This window comes from Eulemur rufifrons, chromosome 28 (genome assembly GCF_041146395.1).
Source record: "Eulemur rufifrons isolate Redbay chromosome 28, OSU_ERuf_1, whole genome shotgun sequence".
In the NCBI taxonomy this organism is placed as follows: Eukaryota; Metazoa; Chordata; class Mammalia; order Primates; family Lemuridae; genus Eulemur; species Eulemur rufifrons.
The window spans coordinates 20,619,130-20,635,083 of NC_091010.1; positions in this window are offsets into that span (position 1 = coordinate 20,619,130).

The following is a 15,954-nucleotide window of genomic DNA, read 5'->3' on the forward strand; positions in this document are numbered from 1 at the left end:
GTTTGTAATTAATATACTTTTTTTTTTTTTTTTGAGACAGGGTCTCACTCTGTTTACCCAGGTTAGAGTGCAGTGGTGTCATCATAGCTCACTGCAACTCAAATTCCTGGGCTCAAGCAATCCTCCTGCCCCAGTCTCCCAAGTAGCTGGGGTTATAGGCACCCATCACCACTCCCAGCTAATTTTTAAATCTTTTCTAGAGATCTTTTGTGGGGATCTCACTGTTGCCCAGGCTGGTCTCAAACTCCTGGCCTCAAGCAATCCTCCTGCCTTAGCCTCCCAAAGTGATAGGATTATAGGCATGAACCTCTCCTCCTGGTGTAATATACATATTTTTAATCCTGCTTCTCCTGAAAAATGGACCACTGGACGCTATGATTTTTTTCATTGTTGTCCATCTTATAGTAGCCAGGATGTTAGACTTCCTACTTTTCCCCCCAATAGTTCTGCCATTGGCTCACTCATTCTGTTTTCCTCAACAACTCATTAATATTTCTTGGATTCCAGTTTCCTCCTATGTAAAATAAAAACTATAAACTAAACCGTACTATTTTTCTAGCTGTCTTACAGGAATAATTAGACAGTGTCTTTAATATCCTTGATGTTTCTTTTTTAAAAGGCCTACCAGGAAAGTCTCTCAAATATGCAGTCACTACACATGGCATTGACTAGGCCCTGTTTTCTCCTCATTCCCTACAACATCAGATATATAAATAAGCAGTTTAAAGCTATTAATCTCCCCTGTTAACAGTTTGTAACTTGGTATAGGTTTAATTCTATTAAGGCATCGATTGAATGTAGATGCTCATCTCTCTTAGCAATTCCTACATTGGTCAATATTTCTTTCTTTCACTATGTGGAAATTTCTTTTATGTCTCTCTCCTACTATTTCTTCAGTCCCCGACCCTCCCTCACCTGAACAGGGAAGGCCTTTTATATACACATACTACAATACTCTGTGTACAGTGCATGCACATGTTTGTTTATATTTACAGAATATATAACAGTTTGTTCCTCCTCTATCATTGCCTTCAAATCTGAGACCACTAAATTCCCACAGATTTAACCACTCTGGGGGTGGGTGTGAGGAGCCCTCATTTGAGTCATTTGCCAATTTCTGTACAGTAAATTCTCATACCATGGCCAGTTTAAACCCACTGACATAACATCAGTTAACAGAGTTGGAAAGAGAAGCACAGTACAGCACACTGTTATATAGTATTTCTACCATATGGATATAACACACATAAGTAATCTTAAGAACCTAGACAATAGTAAAATGTAGTGAAATAATTAGGAAGTGTTGTGTTTTAAGTATTTTTACCTTTGTTTTTAATATAATTTATTAGCTGTAAATGTATATAATTTAACTTTAAATAATGACTGTCTTTAATACCTGGCTTGCAATATCCTGAAAATTTACCAGTTGGTTCTTGTACGAGTCAGCTCCAGCACACCATTGGTTTTAACCTTGCCTCAGAGTCTGGAAACAAACCCTAGTTTAGTAAGTCTAACAAGTCAATCTTGTATCTAGAACAACTCTGATCCCGCATACATAGAAACTAGATTCAGATTAGATTATCAAAATTCACTGAACATTCCAATATGTCTGGCATTGGGCTAGGCTATAGTGATGCAAAGAACATTAAGATTCCTCCCATAATCTTCCCCATGTCCATAAACAACCATTTTTCCAGTTTTTCAGACCAAAAATCTTGGTGTCATCTTTTTTTTTTCTTTTTGAGACATAGTCTCACTCTGTTGCCCAGGCTAGAGTGCCGTGGCATCAGCCTAGCTCACAGCAACCTCACACTCCTGGGTTCAAGCAATCCTGCCTCAGCCTCCAGAGTAGCAAAGATTACAGGCATGCGCCACCATGCCCGGCTAATTTTTTCTATATATATTTTTAGTTGTCCAGCTAATTTCTTTCTGTTTTTTTAGGAGAGGTGGGGTCTCGCTCTTGATCAGGCTGGTCTCCAACTCCTGAGCTCAAAGGATCCGCCCGCCTCGGCCTCCCAGAGTGCTAGGATTACAGGCGTGAGCCACTGCGCCAGCCTTGGTGTCATCTTTGACAACTTTTTCTCTCATATCCTGTTTCAAGTCCATTAGCACATCCTGGTGGCCCTATCTTCGAAATATATCTAGATTCCAACCACTTCTCACTCTTCCACCATTACTGGGCTGTGTGAGCTACCATTCTTTCTTACCTGGACTATTGCAATAGTCATCCTAACTGGTCTAGTCCCAAAACAAAAGTCAGACTGATCCTTTTAAGCTGTAAGTCGTGCTGTGCTTTTCCTCTGCTCAATTCTCTGATAGTTCCCATCTCATTCAAAATAAAAGCCAGAGTCCTTAAAATGGTCTGTAGGGCCCAACATTATTGATGTCTCCCCTTACTTCTCTGACATTAGCTACTACTCCTCCACTTTCCTCACTCTACTCCAAATATGCTTGCTTCCTTAGTTTTTTCCAAATATGCTAGACAGGATCCTGCCTCAAGGTCTTTGCATTTGCTGTATTCTCTGCCTAGACCACTCTTCCCTAGATATCTTCTTGACTCTCTCCCTCCCTCTTGTCTAAGTTTTTTGTTTTTTTTTTTTTGTTTGTTTGTTTTTTTCTGGGCGAGGTTCACGGGTCCCCAGAGAGAGGGGCCTGAGAAGTCGCCGCTTGTCTAAGTTTTTGCTTATATAACACTTTCTCAGATAAGCCCTCCCTAACCTAACCTATTTAAAATTGCAACCCCACTGTCTGAACTCCAGCATTGCCCACTTCAATTTCCCCCATAGACTTCTTTCTTTATTTTTTTCCTTTTTTTTTTTTTTAGGACCAGAAACACTAGTAATGACCCAGAGACTATGGGTCTATGATGTACTATAATATTTTACTTATTTATTCATTCATTGTCTCTCAACTATTATAGAATGTAAGCTGTGCAAAGTCAGTGTATTTTGTCTGTTTGTTTCACTGCTGATTCCCCAGTGTCTAGAATAGTGTTTGGCATATATAGGTGGTTAATATACATTTATTGTATGAATGAATGATCTGTCCTCAAGGAGTTTATCGGTTTTCTATAAATACCTTTTATAACCAAAGTAACTGGATTTCCTGCCTTTGGATTCTAGTTTCCTAGTGACAAATTTCCAATACTTGTTGCCAGGCATCTATAGTTCTGACTTGCTTGCAAGGATCTCTATCAGTTACCAGTCCAACCCTATTACCATGGGTCTTAATTGGTTGGGACTTTTGGTACTTATGTTCCCCTATTCCTCTTACATTATAAATTGACCTTTCCTTTTCACACCCATCTTTGAATTGATACCACTTCATGTCTTAGTCTGAGAATATTTTCCTTCACTCTTTGAGCTTTGAATCCAATAGTACTCTAATGTGACAAAGAAATTATATTACAAATACATTATCATCATAATCTTCAAAAATTAAAATGGACATTGTAAGGATAATAATTCTTTTAGCAATTGGATAGGACTTATCATCTGTCAACCCATCTACATGAGATAGGTGAATATCTCTGTAAAATTCTTAGGTTTGGCACACACACAAAATTAAATGGATTTGGAGCTGTCAACTATTGTTAGATCTTAAAATCCCTCACTACCTACACACTTTTCTCAGGCACTTTGCAAAAATCCTGGAATAGCTAGGATCAACTGAGTAGTATCCTTATTTGTTAGCTGGTATTTGCTACCTAGACAACCTGGCTATAGACAGCTCTGAATTAATAAGCTTCCTCTTGATTAGGGATAATTGTGTGAATCAGAAGAATTTTTAACTGCCAACAATCTTGTGGAATAATTTTGTTTTCTTAAAAGTGTATTCTCTGTGGCCTATTCTATTTCTACAAAGGTTCTGAAAAGAATGACAGTATAAATAGTAATCTTTTCCAAATACTAATAGAATTGATTTGGCTCAAACTCAGGGAGCACTGAGTACCTAAAAATGTCAGTAGAAATAATAGAAAGGACATTTCTTTTATATAGAAACATTCTAGAGAGATCAAAAGTCTTTTATAGCATTGATACCATTTCCCTGATTATTATTGCATTTCTGTGAGGGAACTGGGGCGGGGGGAAGGAGCAAATAATTTATCACCTTTTCATAGATAAACTGAGGTACCAAATTAGACAATTCTTGCCTGAGACCACAATGATACCTCAATTGCAGAAATAAAACTGTTGTATCCTCTTGTAAACTTAGAGGGTGTTTTTTCCAGATTATTCTGCATTGCTAACATAAATGAGATTCCAAGCAATAATAGAAGATGGTCAGGTAGAGTAATGGTAATGAGCCAGAACTAGAACTGAAAATAGAGTCCAAGACTTCTACCGCCTTGTTCATTGATCCTACCATTAAGCTGCAAGACTAAATTACTGAACTTTATCAAAAAGTGTCGGCATAATGCTATAAGAGGCTAACCAGCATTAGTCCAGTTAACTTTTCACTATAGATAAGGAGAATAATGCTTTTTTTATTTACCTGGGGGGGGGGGGGGAATCTCAAATTGAAATTCTTTTTGGACATTGTTGTTTCTTCTATTTTAGTATTTACTTGTGTAATATAAAAGGATCTTGGCTGACTGAAGCTTGTTAGGAGTCAGAAAAAAAAAAGACATTACAAGTTAAAAACAATCATCTCTTTGCTTAAAGGCGGTGTGAATCAGCAAGCTGGAGAGCTGTATTTCAGTGGGTTTGCTAGTCCATTGTGTCAGTCTGAAAGGTAATGTGGTCCATTTCAAGCTCTGAGAATAGACTAGGGGAGAGGAGAAAATAGAAGAGAAGGAGGGAGGCCATCTTTTGTCCTACATTTAAGACATCTGTTGCTTAACCTTGCAAATGTAGATGAATGAGACCAGTCATAATTCAGAAATCAAGAAGCTTTTTGCCAAATTTGAAAAAGATTCTAAGAGATGCAATACAGTGAGATGAGTTCTCATTATATAGACTGACACTTGGGACCTTTCTCAGACATACATGTATTTTCAAGGGCTTGTGCATTTTGCCCTGCTGAAAGGGATATGAGGAACATAGGCTCACATAGACTTCCTCAACAGTGAAACTTTTCAGGTAAATCAGAGCTCCAGAAAGGTAGGGGCCAAACTAAGATCTCTTTCTTTAGTTTTTAAATAATAAATTAGAAGATGAAGAAACAGTTTTAGCATAACATTTCTGATTGTAATTAAACTGACTTTTTTCAGGGTGCCACACAGCTTTCTGTACATTATCTTTTTCTTTTTTTAACCTTTATAACCTAGAGAATTGTGTGTTCTCATTTTATAAATTGGGAAACAAAGGTTGAGTAATTCGCCCAAGGTCACCCAGATTGCATCGTAGTAGATTTGGATTTGGAATCTAGGTCTCCAAAACCACTTTCAATATCCTTTATGTTATCTTTTAAGAGGAGGCTATAGCAATATTTTGATTTTTACTCTGAGGCAATTTCTAGATAAACTTTAGGATACTTGATGGCTTTTTAAGAAATCGATGCAGCAATATTTGTTTGCATCCCTATTTTTTTCATTGTATATTTCTTCAGCAATGCATAGATGTTAGATATCAGATTAGGAACCTTTTTGTTGCAATAAGGTAGAAATGCATTTCTTCAAAAGTGTCTGAGCACCGTATGCCTGTTTGTTTGGGGTTCACCGATGGTACTCTAAATTGAATATGGTAGTTGTAGGCAGAATCCTGTAGTTAGTACTTTGAGTGAGTTACTTGCTATAAATAAAGGATTTCCTATACTTTCTAAAACACGGTGGAGGGGCACTAGTGAATTAACTGAGATGCAAACTTTTGCTGTTAGTGTAGCCTATTGCTCTCAGTAGAGAAAGCCTTTAAAATCTTAGAGAAGGGCCGGGCGCGGTGGCTCACGCCTGTAATCCTAGCACTCTGGGAGGCCGAGGTGGGCGGATCGTTTGAGCTCAGGAGTTCGAGACCAGCCTGAGCAAGAGCGAGACCCCATCTCTACTAAAAATAGAAAGAAATTATATGGACAGCTAAAAATATATATATAGAAAAAATTAGCCGGGCATAGTGGCGCATGCCTGTAGTCCCAGCTACTCGGGAGGCTGAGACAGGAGGATCCCTTGAGCTCAGGAGTTTGAGGTTGCTGTGAGCTAGGCTGACGCCACGGCACTCACTCTAGCCTGGGCAACAGAGAGAGACTCTGTCTCAAAAAAAAAAAAAAAAAAAAAAAAAAAAAAAAAAAAAAATCTTAGAGAAGAAACAATTATTATTTTCAATTTATTTACTCCCTAGAAAGGTTATAATTATTGAAAATTTTCTGCCTACCAACAATTCACAAGTTGTTACACTAAACATAGACTCTAACTCAGCTTCTACCCAATGGAATATTATCTTAGTAATTCGATGATGAAATTATCAAAATCATTAATGATTAATTTCAATGGAACTACATATACAGAACTTCAGGAAAAGCCTCTGCCTTGTCCAACCAATCATCCAATAAATATTTGAGTATCGTTTATTGCCCACCAAGTTTGGTAAAAGTCACTATACTGCCTTCTCCATACTAAAGGCTCAATATCATCTATTCAATAATGATTACGAGAGTGAAGGAAACAGAAAAAGTCAAAGAATCTTACCCCAAAAATCAGTGTACCAAAGAAATTATTTTTACAAACACAAAATCTCCTTTTTATTTTATTTTCTTGAAACAGGGTCTCTTACTCTGTCACCCAGGTTAGAGTGCAGTGCTATGATTATAGCTCAGTGCAACCTCAAACTCCTGGGCTCAAGCAATTCTCCTGCCTTAGCCTCCCAAGTAGCTGGGACTACAGGCTCATGCCACTGTGCCTGACTAATTTTTCTATTTTTTATTGAGACAGGGTCTTGCTCTTGCTGAGGCTGGTCTTGAACTCCTGACCTTAAGCGATCCTCCCGCCTCTGCCTCCCAGAGTGCTAGGATTACAGGTGTGAGCCACCATGCTCGGCCTCCTTTCTATTTCTATTTTTATCATAAAGCTACCCCCATGGGCTCAGAGTGATTACTTTTGAGCTCATAGTTTAAGGTTCTACAGGATTTACTCTGAGATACTCATCAGGTCCAGAAGTGTTTCATATCAAAGGAAGTAGTACAGAAGAGAGAATGATTCAGTGTGTGGCCTCTGGTGTCAGATATCCTGGATCCATTTCTTGGCCCTACCACTTGCCAGCCAGGAGATCTTTAGCAAGTTACTTCTCAATGTCACATTTCTCCCATTAGAAAAATGGGCGCTAGTATAGTATTTTCCTCACAGGGATATTGTGAGAATGAAACAAGGTGTTATAATGTAATACTTATAGAGCACAAGCACACGATATTATCATTAACAGTATTTCTTTCTTTCAGATTTTAGAGAAATACTTTTAAATCTAGACTCAACCTTCTTATGATCTTGTCAAAGGGTCTGTTTCCATATGCTGCCTGCCAGATGGCCCACTTACAAATGAGAAGCCAACAGCTTACCTGTGATAAATCAGACCATTGAAGGTCAATGCAGTGTAGTAAGGAATAGGGTTGGCCTCACTGAGAATGTGCAACTACACAAACTCTAGGAAGCAGTTTTCTGTGAAGGGTCATGGTAATGAGACAAGATAAGCATGAGTCAGAAGACCTCAGTTTGACTCCCCGGAGCATACAATACTTAGCCTTTTCGAATGATTTCTTAGTTAGGTGCCTTAGGGAAATTACTTAAGCTCTTTGGATCATTATTTTTCTCATTTGTAAAATTGGGATAATAATATACAATTCACTGAGTTTTTTGTAATGACAGTGAGTATAGTGGCTCAGTAAATTCAGTGAAAGCTGCAGTTAGGCACTGTGAATATTCGGTCCCTTCTCTTTTTCTATGGTTATCTTGAGAAAAAAGTAGCAAGAGCAGGGGTGGCAGGCAGGGCAGTTCCTTAGCAACATTATGATGTATGTGCTTGAAACAAATCTGTCACAGATGGTTGTTCAGTGTCCAGTAAGTCCTCACTTAACGCTGTCAATAGATTCTTGGAAACTGCAACTGTAAGCAAATCGACATATAATGAAACCAATTTTACCATAGGCTAATTGATATAAACAATAGTTAAGTTCCTACAGCATATTTCTGGTCATAAAACCATCACCAAACTTCTAAATAAAGATCCAAAACACTTCTGATATTAAAAATGTGAGCTATAAATTCATTTAAGAAAGATTGATAACAACAAAATAATGATTTACCCAATTTTTGGTGAATCAGTGAGCGATGGTAGTCGGAGTGGTGGTGGGTTAAACCAAGGAGTAAATGTTTTCAAAGCAAAAATTGTAAGGAAGGACAATTGTAATTGTCCTTCTACCATACAGTTCAAAAGCAATAACAAATATGGCAGGCTTGCTGAGCATTTTTGTACCTCATTGTATATTATTGTGCATTTGTATGATTGTCATTGGCTTTACAAGTTTTTATCTTACAATAATTTGTATTTATTCATTTTACAACCCGCTTATTCCAGTTCAAGATCTCTGTTGGCTGGAGTCTATCCTGGCAGCTCAGGGTGCAAGGTGGGAACCAGCCGTGAACAGGATGCCATTCTGTTGCAAGGCATACACACACACACACACACACACACACACACACACACTCAGACCGAGACAATATAGAAAATTAACCTAACATACACATCAATTAACCTAACATACACATCTCTGGGTTTGGGAGGAAACCAGAGTACCCAGAGAAAACTCACACAGACATGGGAAGAATGTGCAAACTCCATACAGACAGTGGCCTCAGATAGGAATCGATTCCCTTTGTTCTCATCAACTTTATGACAAAATGACATTGAACGAAATGACATTATTCTAGGACCTGCTGTGCAAGGAAGGGGCCCAGCGGGGTAGAAATCAAGTCTGTGCTCCATTCTCCAAGAAGCGAAAAAGGTGCCTCTTTTTCTAACTTGTACAAAGGTGCTCCATTCTCCACCCCTGTTTCTGTACTAATGCTTACTTTCAGTTCATGCCCATCTTCCCCAGGTGCTCAGTGGCTTTACATGGCCACCACCCCTCACTGCAGTGGGGTGGAGAACCTGTGGCTTTAAGGCCACATGCAGCCTTCTAGGTCCTTAAGTGTGGCCTTTTGGCTGAATCCAAATTTTACAGAACAAATCCTTTAATTAAAAGGGGTGCAGCAAAGAAAGATGAAGCTTTTCTTGCCTCCTTTGGTGCTTAAAAAAGAACAGTCTTGAAATCAGAAGGCTGCAGGTTCTGGACCCTTATCTGGGTGCTAATTGCTTAAGTAAATTTCAGCTGAGGTATTGACAAGACCTTTCTTTAGTTAAACCATCCACTGGCATTTTAACAGAGGTTTCCAGTGTTCGAACCCGAGGGAGCAAACACTGCAATGATTTGAGTTATCAAGGCAAAGCTAATATAGCAAAGCAGTTTGAAAACCGGACTTTTTAGCACAGCACATAATACCTGCCCACTCTGCTAATGTGTTAAATTGGCGGTGTCATTGAATATAGGCCAGGAAATAGAAGCTGTATACATGTAATGATCAATCCTTCCTGTGCCATATCAGCCAGTTCGTTTAAAGAGTCAACAAGATCTTTGGACTCTATACCTACTCTGAAGGAAGAGAATGTGGGAGAGGCAGATTTTGTGGTTTAGTGAAAAGAGAACTGCTTTGAGAGTTAGGAGACTTGGATTAGAGTCCTGCCTTCACCACTAAATAGCTTTGTGGCCTTGGGAAAGTCAGTTATGTGCTTAGACCTCAATGGCTCCACTGTGGACGGAGAGACTGAATTAGAGAATCTTTCAAATCTTTTTTAGCCCTACCTTCTATGTTGCTTTTTCCCCCCACTGCATACTGTATGGCCTGGGAGAAATAAAGCAATGCTAAATTGTAGCTTTAAGAGAATTATATTGGACTGCATATCAAGAGTGCTGACTTCCAGAGAGGCAGATTACATTTATGGTTAAAAGTGTAGGTGTGAGGGTCCTTCATTCCTGAGTTTGGGTACTGAATTTGGACAAATTATTTAATCTCAGTTTCCTCATTTGTAAAGGAGGAATACTAATACCTATGTGGTAATGTTAGTGAGAAGATTAAATGAGCTAAAACATTTAAAAGCACTCAGCATGGTGCCTGATACCTAGTAAGTCCTCAGTACTTGGTAATGGCATTATTCATCCTAGCTCTGCTACTAAGTTAATTCTTGATCCTGGCCAAGTCATTCACTTCTCAAGGTATCCTTAAATTTTTTTGATCCAAGCAGTGCATAGGACTAGATTATTTCCAAGGTGTTTTTTTTATCTCCATCTTTCAATCTATCTTTTTATGTTTGTAAGAGGGACTTTTGTTTTAGAAATTTGGACTGTTTTGAATTTGATAGCTCAATTATCTCTTCTCTGTACATGGAGTAGTTCCCCAGAAAGATCTCTAAATCTGACCTACTCCCATGCTGTGTGGGAAGGTTATCACTGGCTACCAGGGTACAAAAGTTGTATAATTTAAATCTTAAAATCCTTGATGCCACACATCCACTTCCAGTAACATGAAAATTTATATCTTTAGATGCCGAGGTCCCAGGCCACAGGAGAGTACTAGAAATCATCATTACTGCCATGTTGGTAAAATGCAACAGCCACTTGGGCTTCCAAGACACTTGCCTCAGCAGGTAATTAATCACATTCACCCATAGGTGATAATTATATTAAATGTGCATATACTGCATGTCATGGATTACTAGTATAAGTTTCTTATTGACAAGGAGCTCAGCACTACACTAAAGCCCAAAGACTCTATCAAAACTGTCCTTAAATCCCATATTTGAGGACCTGTTTCCTGGATCACTCCTGGTACCAATTCTATATCAGTCAGGAGACAAAAGCTGTACTAGTTACTTGAACAGAGATAATTTAATACAAACAATTGTTAACTGGCTATATAAATGTTAACTATGTAACTAAAAGGGTAAAAAGAAAAATCTATTGAATCATGAGGTAACAACTGCTGGAAGCAGCTGCACCCCCTAGGGCTAAGAAAAGAAACGGACAAACTTGGAATTATTAAAACTTAGAAACTTACAGGGGGGCCCTTATTAACAATTCTTTGTATAAAGTCATCTCTGTTCAAATACTCGGTGTGATTTCTGTCCCCTGACTGTACTGTAACTGATACAGTGGTTGTACCAATTTATATTCCCACTGGCAACATATTCTTGCCAAAACTTGGCATTTTTCATCTTTTTTTATTTTGATAATTCTGGTGGGCTTGAAGTGCTATTGCATTGTGATTTTTAATTTTTATTTTTTTGATGGGTATTGAAGCACCTTTCTCCATGTTTACTGGTTGTTTGGATAACCTCTTTTGTGAAGTATGAGTTCAAGTCTTTCACCCATTTTTCTATTGGGTTGCTGCCTTTTTCTTATTGATTTGTAAAAGTTCTTCCTATATGTTGATATGAGTTCTTTGTTGGCCATATCTGTCAATATGCCTGTAAGGCTGGTGGCAGGCACCCCTCCCCTCCCTAATGGAAAAAGAAGCAGCCCATGAGACCTGCCAAGGACAATGCCTGCAAGGCCCAGGTAAGTTAAAGGACGACCACACCTGGATGGTTACCCTGATAAGAGTCTTGGTTCCTAGAGTCCACACATACCACGGGCCCCTCCTATTTCTCAATACCCACCCTAAAACTGCAAGGGACAATTCCTTGCTCTCCCCACCATAAATCTTCCTGCCAAAGAAACCCCCACCCCCAGCCCTAAAAACATATATAAACCCACTCAGACTTCTGGGCGATGCGACTTCTTGGGTCTCTCTCTCTCTCTCTCTCTCTCCCGGGACCCAAAAATCTCACCTGGGTCCCTCTCTTGGGACTCGTTACCCTCACCCAGGAGCGCTCCAATAAAGCCTCTTTACTTATCCCTTTCAACTCTGCTCGTCTTTCTTTCTCTGGCGCCCGCCAATCCAAAAAACCTTACAATGCCCAAGCAGCCTTACTAGTTCAGAATGTACTTCTTTTGATTAAATGGCCCGAGGGACTGAATTACTATGTTGTTCTTGTTGTAGTACCTCAACAAACAAGAATAGGGTAATGGAGGCCCTGTAATTTTCCCTACTGTGAGAAGATGGGAATATGTATTTTATTCATGCATTTATTCATTCATTCCACAAATCTCTTTAAGCACATGTCTATTTATTTGTTTGTTGGTTTTTGTTTTTAGAGACAGAGTCTAACTATGTTGCCCAGGCTGGTCTCAAAATCCTAGGCTCAAGCAATCCTTCTACCTCAGCCTCCCAAGCACGTATTTATTGAGCATTAATTATGGGCAAGGAACTGGGTCAGGTATGTCAGCTTGCTTCTTTCTGAAGTACTAGAAGTTAGGTTGGGAACTTTATACATAGTGTCATTTTAGTAAAATCAGAATCTTTCAGATAGATTTTAAAAGTTCTTCACGAACCCAGAACATTCAGAAAACTGAACAATCTATACCTACAAACTATCTGAGGGCAGTGAATATCATTACCTGCAAAAGTCTTGTGCAAATGTTAAAAATGCTTTCTAGATTTTATTAAGATTCATGTTTTTATTCATTCATTCATTCATTTACCTAAATCAAATATTTATTAAGGACATATTATACGTAAAGCACATTTACATTAATTAATTTCTTAGGTCTTCTTTTCTTCTGTATACTCATCCTGGGTAGTGTCATCCACTCCTATGGCTTCAATTGCCAACTATCTATATGCTAATGAGTCCCACATCTATTTCTATAGCCCAGATGTCCTTCAGAGCCTTAGCCTCAAATACCTGTATAATGAATATTGTTACTTGGATGCCTCAAAGCACCTGACATATAATGTTTCAAAACTGAACTCATTCTCCTCCCTCAACAAATCTTTTCTGTGTTTTCTTTTACAGTATATGGCATTAGTACCTACCCAGTTGCCCAAGCAAGACTCCTAGAAATCTTTCTTAATATCTCCCTTTCCTTCATCCACACCCCCTCCACCATATCCTATCAATCACCAATAACCTTTTATGACATGCACTACTTTCTTGGCATTTTTCAAGAATATTGTTGTTAACTATAGTCAACATATTGTACAACATAATCATCAATACCTTTTGATTCAACTTATATACAGTATCTTTCAAATTAGTCTATTCTTTCCTTTCCCATGGCCAGTACTATAACCACCACCACAGGCATTTCTTGCCTAGATCCCCTAATTTGTTTCCCTGCCTCAGTCTTTCCAGTCTCCAATCTAATCTCTCCCATTTGTAAAACCCTTCAAGATTTTCCTTTGTCCTTTGGGTAAAGTCCAAATTCCTTAATTTGGTTTATAAGATCCTCTTAACCTGCTCCTGTTGCCTCTCTGATATGACATCTTATTATTCTCTCTCTGGAATTTGGTCCTACTATTAATAATTTTTCAGATCTCACCAAATATTGCTTCCTGGGAGATGCCTTCCCAGACCCTCAAATCTGGGTTAGATGCCCTGTTACAATGCTCTCCTGCTTCCTTATCTTTTATTAGATGGTAAGCTCTGTCAGACCAGAGCTTTTGTTAGCTGCAGTAACTCAACCAAGTCACATTACTTGTTTAAATAATGAATGAATTTCTTGGAACTCAGGGATAACCATTACTGTAGTTGCAGGAGAATTCTTTTATTAAATTTAAGAAATATTTCAGATCCTTTTAATAGGGAGATGTTTGGGCACAATGTAGTTACAGCTAACACACTTGGAATTGTGTGGAAAGCCAAGGTCCATCATTTATTCAGATGCTTTTAGTGAACTATTGTGATGAGCACGTGTTAAAAGTGTGTCTGCCTGCCGGACATGGTGGCTCACGCCTGTAATCCTAGCACTCTGGGAGGCTAAGACAGGAGGATTGCTTGAGGTCAGGAGTTCAAGACCAGCCTGAGCAAGAGCGAGACCCCGTCTCTACTAAAAATAGAAAGAAATTATCTGGCCAACTAAAATATATATAGAAAAGAGTCTGAGGTTGCTGTGAGCTAGGCTGACGCCATGGCACTTACTCTAGCCCAGGCAACAAAGCGACACTCTGTCTCAAAAAAAAATAAATAAATAAAGTTTGTCTGCCAAGATGGAACAAAGATTGAGAATTCCATCCTAAAAGATACATTCCAGAAATGACTAACTAGGGTTTCACTTTTCAAAATTGGTCTGCTTTCTAGCCTATATGTAAAATTTGATTCAACAAGATGCATTCATATACCAGGACTATTAATGGACCTATGTTGGCAAACAAGAAGTTATTTGTCTATGTTTCTATTTTTTTGTTCTCTAAAACACAAAATTCATAAGAAAGCAGCAAAGACCAATTTCAAAAGAAACTTAAATCTTTACAATCTTTCTCAAATCCTCTTAAGTTAGTTATATATTGTGGGAAATAATAATAACAATGATATTTCCAAATTAACTTAGAATTCTGAGTTAGGATCCTTTCTCCTGCTGCCTTGGGTTAATAATCTAGTGGTATAATGTGAAAATTTTCTCTTCCTGACAATAAACAATGTGTTTTGATTAAATAGATAATAGGCCTAATTGCTTCAGGGCCTTAAAGTAGTAGTGTTTATAGATGCTATAAACCCTGCTTAAATTTTAACAGCCAATTAGTTGAGCTATTCCCCCTGATGCTGGATAACCCAAAAGGCCATTTCAACCTACTATATACATCTTAGCAAAGCAAGACATGAAGAAAATAATACAATGTCTTCTAATTCTCTGAGACTGAAATTTAGTTTATACCCTAGGCAGTGAAATAGTTCAAAACTGTTTAAATAGAATTGTACCCTATGATACATCGACAGCAAAAAACTAGAATTTCTTTATATATTCTTAGTAATGTTGTTGGGTGGGGTGATTACTACATTGGTAGTTATGTTTTAAATTTGTTATGTTAATGCTCTGAGATTACTCAGGGATCTTTCATTCTTTTAAGTGTTATATAAATGTTGGACTGCAAAGTTATGGGAAGAATCAATTCTATTTCAAGATTAAGGTTAGGATGGTTAAAGTGTCTATTTTAGAAAAAGAAATACACAGTATAGGGAATGCAAATTTTAGAAAGTTTCTCCTAGCATATATTGCCTGGCAGCCACTATTCAATATATTTTTCTTGACTGACTGACTGAGTGAATGAATACTAATCTAGGTCTAGTCCCCTACTCTTATCCCAACTCTGAATTAATAGTAAATATTTTTTGAACTTTCACCCAAATTTGAGATGATTTTGCTCCTAACTTGGGCAGCTGGAATGGATTTTAAAGTGCCTAATTAAGAATAATTTGTTATTAATTATTATCTTTTTGAGTAATTTTCTTCCCCCTTTCATTCTTTTAAGTTGCCTTTACACTTTCCAAGTCTCATGTTTTTCATATCTTAAGCTAGGTTTATTAAATAAAAGAGAACAAAACTTTTTTCTCTTTGCCTTTTAATAAATGTGACCCTTTCTGTCATCCTTTCCTTGATCCTTTCCAAATCAGCAGCAGTTGCCATAAGTGACGTCTGAGAGACAAGATGCCAAGTGCAATGGCTAAATTTAAAGAGCAGCATTCACACCTGTTGTTAACTGGCAATGACCAACCTCCCGCCCACGGTTTCCTCCACCGCCTGCCTCCTACCAACTGCAACCCACAGCCACCTAGACTCTATGTGTTCATGTGTAAGTAAGTATTGATGAAGACTATATACATTACATCAAAATTGAGAATGAACATAACATTTTCACAGTTAATTAGTTTTATAGGAGCTGAAATTTGGGCAGAGCGAAGCATAATATCAGGATGTATCTGACCTTGAAGTAGGCAGACTAATATGGCTAGGTATTTGGTGAATCTTTGAAGACTTTTAAGGGAGTATCTCACCCCAAATTAAGTTTTTTAGACTTGCCATATTTTGTGAAATTCTTTCAGATATCAGCACTGGAAG